Raw genomic sequence first — 6972 nt, 5'->3', positions numbered from 1 at the left:
GTCGTGCGTAAACTTTTTACATTTTCATCTTCTTCTTGAAAATCCCAAGACCGATTTTCATCAAACTTGGCAGGTAGCATCCCTAGGGGGTTAGGAACTCAATTTGTTAAAATGGGCACCATGCTCCACCCAGGGGGCCCCCAAGGGGGCCCAAACCCCCCAAAATTAAGGAATCTGTAAAAATCTTCTTCTCTAGAACCAGAAGTGATAGAGCTAAGTTAATACTATGAGTTAGTACATTGATGACTTTAGTTTCAAGTTTGTTCATGGCAGAATCAGGGGTGCCCCCCTTGGGACCCAGGGGAAGGGGGTGGGGAGGGGTCCTAATGGGGCCTAAATTGTACATTTTCATCTTCTTCTTGAGAACCCCTTGACCCATTTTCACCAAACTTGGCAGGTAGCATCCCTAGGGGGTTAGGATCTCAATTTGCTAAAATGGGCACCATGCCCCACCCAGGGGGCCCCCAGGGGGGCCCAAACCCCCCAAAATGAAGGAATCTTTAAAAAACTTCTCTAGAATCAGAAGTTATAGAGCTAAGATAATATTATGAGTGAGTACATTAATGACTGTAGTTTCAAGTTTGTTCATAGCAGATCCAGGGGTGCCCCTCTTGTGGGGGGGGGGGGGGGGGGGGGGGGAGTTGGGAAGGTCCAAAGGGGGTTCTGAATTGTACATTTTCATCTTCTTCCTGAAAACCTCATGATGGATTTTCATCAAACTTGGCAGGTATCATCCCTAGGGGGTCAGGATCTCAATTTATTAAAATGGGCACCATGCCCCACCCAGAGGGCCCCAGGGGGCCCCAATCCCCCCTAAATTAAGGAATCTTAAAAAATTTGGGCCCTTATTGTACATTTTCATCTTCTACTTGAGAATGCCTGGTCAAATTTTAGTAGAGCTGTGAATAATTTAGATTAGTGACTGCGTGACAGGTGAACTTGCGATACTCAGGTGAGCGCTAGACCCGTGGGTCTCTTGTTGTATTTTACAGCCCCGGTGCTACGGTGCAATTAACTCACTGATAAGAGGCCAAAGCTTTTGAATTCTTAACGGTCATCGAAGCGCTGTGCGGAGGGAAGGACAAAAAATCTCGAAAGTTCACCTCCTCGTATCTCCCTTATTTTACCACCAAATCCCTTGAAACTTCACACATATATCAAATATGAATATATCATCCTTCATATGATTTTTGGGCGAAAACGCTGATGTATCTTTCGAGATATGTGTATTTTTCTGCTTGAGTCGACTGTGGGAAAGGGTTACGATTTTTTCCCGACACAAGTCTGCGCCTGCATGAATATGCATTTGATCAACATATTACTAGTCTGTATACACCAGACTCACTACCTGCGAAGTCTCGTGTTTGTGCAATTAGTAGTTAGGTAAAAATAAGAGCAAAAAGACAACCAACTTTAAGAGAAGATACTGGACATGCACAACTAGATCATCCTCCTGCGCATGCGTTTTCTACTGGTGAGTGCACGCTTAGCCAATCAGCGGTGTCAGGCTCGGCGCAATGCGACAGAGGTCGATTTTCGGTCAGCAGGGTGGTGAGTGGGCAAGAGAGGAACCCTGCTTTGTGCTTCAACTGTTTCAAGCAGCACAAAAACCAATACATCGGACTGCGTATTCCTTACGCCATGGATTTTACGTGGGTCACAAGTGACAGTGATCTCGATTTTTTCCAGACATAGCTGTGCGCCAAATGATACAGAAAAGATATTTGGAGAGCAGCATGGATATACTACCATAAGTCATATACCGAAGTTTCATTTTTGTGCAATGAAGGAAAATGTGAGAAAATAACGCTTGTTTTGAGACCAAATTTTCTGTTTTGGAAGCTAAGTTTCGACATTATTTTCACACGTTTATCCTCAATAAAACCCCAAGTAACTAACATTACGAGTTAGAGAATAGTTTCTTCTTCAGTTTGCTGTATAGATTTAATCATTTGATGGCTTTGAGGTGAGATATTGCGATTGTCCTGCAACACTTCCCCAGCGGTTTTACGCACACAAGCTGTCTACTTTTTGCAACTGAGGCTTCGAGGTCATAAGCTTTTGGCGAGTTAATTGCACCCTAGCGCCGCGCCTGTTTAAAGCTTTTGCTAATATAATTCCACATTCTGCAATCCCCAGTGTTTACTTTTGCCAGTCTATGTATCTGTATGTGTGTTTTGAAAACAGATATGCATGTAAATTGGAGTGTGTTCTGTGCTACTGCACACTTTCCCTCTTGAGGTCAGACTAATATCTAAAAATGTAGCAAGATGTATTAGTGTGGATAATGTTGAATACTGATAAACTTCTGTACCGTATTTAGTGACTTTCTGAGGCTCTAGGAATGTGTCTATGGCTGTAAGCTAACTATGCAATGTTGTGATACCTTGGTAGCTTCCAAACCTACAAATCAACAAATGTTAGGAAGTCAAAAAAGTAGTGATCAAGCATACATTGTAAGTAATTTATCCATCTATTAAATCAAGTGATCACTGTGCGAATGCATCCTCTAAGAGACGTTGCAGTCAGACCAAAAGAGAAAGATGTTATCAATACCGGTAGTTTGTTTTCAATGTACATAAACAAACTAGGCCCACTTCTGGTATAGAGTACCAAAATGTGACGTCATAGACATTCATCACCATGGAAACTGGCTCTAAACAACCTCACCTTGCCCAAGTGTTTATGTGCGCACCTGGTTCCAACCCAAGCTATAACAAGACTGTGACATCATTGCTTTGGTACTCTTTACTGTCCATCATATTTATTTAAAGTCCATTTGTCATACTCAGGGAGGCAAATATGATTAATGCACTGACAGTGGTGTTTGCTTTCTGCATTTCTATTTACAGTCTGTTGTGTTTAAATTCATGCCATGAATACTTTGTGAAAGGAGGATTAACTTTCCAAAGCAATGATCCATCTAAAAGTCAATCAGTTAGTGTCTATGATATCACCTGTCTCGCATTCTAAAGAATTATGTGAAACAAGATCTGTGTTTATGATACAACTCACATATTCATTGTATTGTCAGTAAATTGCTTCAGAAAATGGGAGATTCACAGCTGGGGCATCAACATCTCTTGTGGTAATGTCTAATATAAAATTATGGATATGTTTCTGATGTGAGCGTAAAATATATGCCATGGAGTTCTTGTGCACCCCTACCCCCCTTCAATTTTTTTTTTTTTATATTCCCTTTTGTCAGCGTATGATCAGCTGACCTGATGAATATTTGCACTTTTGTGTTGACAAATTTGCCCCGAGTAGAAGATTGCAGGTGTGATGGTTCTACATGCATTTGAAAAAAGAACAAAGGCAATCATTCTCTCCCCCCTCCCCCCTCTCTCTCTCTCTCTCTCTCACTTTCTTGCTCCCTTTCCCTGAGGACTACTTAAAGGCCCAACAAGCCCCCTGTTCAAATGCAAGCCAGTTTATTAAACCAAAACTCGATAAAGAAACGACGTATAAAGAATTATTTTATAGCTGACAGACCGTTCAGATGGTAATCCCGACCGTTCTGGAAAACATAGAGATGTGCAGTTTCTCACTGTGCATGCTGTCATGGTCATGAGTGACAGGTAAAGGGTCAACTTTCGTGCATGCTCCCATTAAGCCCTGCCCAGTTATACCGTTCTGTAGTCGCCATATGTTCAGACGCATAATGGGCATAAGGAATGCCGATTCGTTATCGAGTTCTAGTTTGCTCTGACTGTCGTTTCGTTATACGTCGTGTTGTTATACAGTTCGACCTCGATTATCCGGCCTCCTGTTATCCGGAAATCTCTATTATCTAGATGCGTTCACGCAGTGAAGGACTTTTTTTTTTCATCCAAAAATTGAGAAAAACGGAGACTTTCATGGATCTCTTTCACTAATTTCATAAGATGTGCATGATAGGTTTCTCATTATCTAATGAGGTAAAACATGTATGATTTTCACATAAAGATATACTTGATTTTTGTGAAGAAGGGACTACAATTTTGCGCAGGCTACCGTTGCGGGGTACGCTACCTGCCTAGCTGCCAGTGCACTGGGGCAGCAGCTTGGACGGCAGCTGTATACAGTAACGTTGTGTCTCCCATATCTGGCCAATTCGCTTATCCGGATGAGCGCCGGTCCCGACATGGCTGGATAATCGAGGTCGAACTGTACGTCATTTCGTTAGTCAGCATTCAGACGTATAAATTCATTGTATAGCTATACCGTTTTGGTATAGCTATACCGTTCTAGTATAAAATTTTTGCGTTTAAACACCCTGATAAAATGGGATTCATGGGTGGTCTGATTGAATTGATCTTCATTTGCTACCCCTGGGGTATATTAGAAAAAACCACAAATACAGTTGAACCTCTCGTATCCGGACAAGTCGGGACCGGGGCTCATCCGGATAAGGGATTTGGCCGGATACGGGAGACTCAATGCTTTATATATGTACATATGCATACACATGTACTGATGTAGCCCATTGTAGTACCACATGTAGTAATGTGTATACTGCAACCTTTTCATTGTTACATTTGGGGATGTTTCGGGATGTTGAAATGTCTGAAGGTAAGCAATTTGGAAGGAAATTTGATGCAATGTATGTTAATCATATTAGAAGTAATATGTAATTCATGTGTGTTGGGTAGGAGTTCTCAAGGAATTGGGAATCCCCCTTTCTTCCCGTAATTATTTAAAAAAATCACGGCGAGATTGCGTCCGGATAATAGAGAGATCCAGATAAAGGGAGGCCGGATAATAGAGGTTCAACTGTAGTGCCCGTCAGGGAGTATGTGTATTGAAGTGACACTCGTCAGTAACAGTCGACTCCAGTCTGGATTCTATGGCTGTGTGTGTGTACTGACATTAGGATCAGTGATCAAGCTGTACACAATTTGTTACCACTCCATTGCATCACCATGCTACCATCACTGGGAACACAAGTTTTTTGAATGTGTATTAAAATATGTGCTGGAAATCCCAGGCTGTTTTTAAGGTGGCAAGAATTCAACCACTTTAGGATTAGATAAGATAGAAAAGTTTTTGATCTTACCAATTTCAATTTGGTGTGTGGAAAGATTTGCTGCAGGTGTAGAGCTTGTAAAATAGTGTAGAAAAGATGAACGTGTATGCTGTAATTGTTGTGTATATGACTATCTATGATGCCATCATGCTACTTGTGTGCAATTATATCGAAGGCTGTCTGCTTTCCGTGAAGAAAGTACTCGTGCATTTTGTATTTTCTTCTTTGTATATGGGCACTGCAATGGAGCTTGTGATTCTGTGTGGTTAAATTTGATTAAGGAAGAAAAAAAATTTCCAATGCAAACCTTTTTCCAAACCCAAACTGAATAGTCTAATCTAAAAACTATGTGTTGGTGTAATGAGATCTCCAGCTGTCTGAACACACAAGCATACACACCATGACTAGTTGTAGTTTGCTATATTTATGTGCATTTATTGGCTTCTTATCTCCATCTCTCTCTTTTCTTTTCTTTTCTTTTTTTTTTTTTTACTGTAAAAACAATTTGTCAAACATATACACCACATATAACGTGACCAATTATAGCTGCTATACATGATCTCTGCTTTTCATACGATATCTACACCACATGAATCCATTTCAAAGTCATAACAATCAGAGAAAAAAAGGAAAATACTTCACTTTTTTTTCCTCCCAACATATAGAGTAGCTCCAGAAGAAAAAAAAAATGTCTTTGAATATGTATATAGTGCATTTGGTAATATACTATGCAGGCAGTGTACAGACACTGTACGCAATAAAGTCATTGCAACCTACATTAAACTCTGGAGAATGTGACATTAACTTCGAACAACTAATTCCATCCGCTAAAGCCAGTAAGTACACATGACATTGACACATATTTCATTTCATCCTCACCTTAGTTAATCACCACCCATGATTTACAAATATATTAATATCTCTATTAAGTGACAAAAAAAAAAAAAAGATTACTTAGAACATTTCACAGTAACATAAATCTCTACAAGTTGTCAGAAATTCCCTATACATATCATAAATGTGGCTACAGCTGTCACAATTCAGCAAAAGAATAACATAGGACAAAATCTTCTAGTACACCAACAAATGGTGCACATTTTCCAAGAAATAATCATCAGATATATCTTGATACGACTAAGCATTTTGATATATCTTTTCAGCTCAGAACTTTACTTTGATGTCATATGTACCTGCATGTTTCCCCCACTAGAGAATTGGCACATGGAAATGGCATTGAGAAAATGAGCTCTCTGGTAGGATCACAACCAGTCACATGATCATGGAAAGGATCTGATTGGACGACAGTTCTCGCATATCACATTCAAACACATGACCATGCTCAGGTCACCCAGGCAAAGCCAGTGAATTTACAAAGAAAAAAAAAAAAGAAGGTGAAGTGATACCTTGCTAGTGAAGAGTTCTCATGCGGGAGAAATAATTTCTGGACCATTTGCAGTGGCACACATAGCCACCATGACGAGATTCAGCTTTTGATGAATGCTTGTAATACTGAAAAATCAAAATGTGTAATTCATCGCTGTGTAATTATTTCCTCCACATGCAGATGGACATACCAAGTTTCAACTGTACATGCAAAGGCAGTGAGCATGTACATGGAATCACTTTTTTTTTCTTTTTTCTTTTTGTGAGCTCAGCTTTATCAACTACACTGTAATTACTGTCACCATTTCCAGCGCTTGATTCAAACTTTGCACATTCAGTAGTCTGCCAGTCAGACCATACACAATTGTTACATGCAGAATATTTTTGGACCGAGTACTGCTTTAGTCACATGAAAATTTCATAATACTATTATACACAGGCTGCGGCATTACAGCACAGGGTTGCTGGTGCAGTACCACATAGAGTAAGCCATCAAAGCTATGCCGCTGATAATTAGGTCATCAAAATACCCATTTGGATGAAGAGATATCCACTAAAGTCTTGCAAGCTTGTCTATATAT

Source organism: Diadema setosum, chromosome 14, assembly GCF_964275005.1.
Source record: "Diadema setosum chromosome 14, eeDiaSeto1, whole genome shotgun sequence".
NCBI classification, from domain to species: Eukaryota; Metazoa; Echinodermata; class Echinoidea; order Diadematoida; family Diadematidae; genus Diadema; species Diadema setosum.
This window is presented reverse-complemented; position numbering follows the sequence as displayed.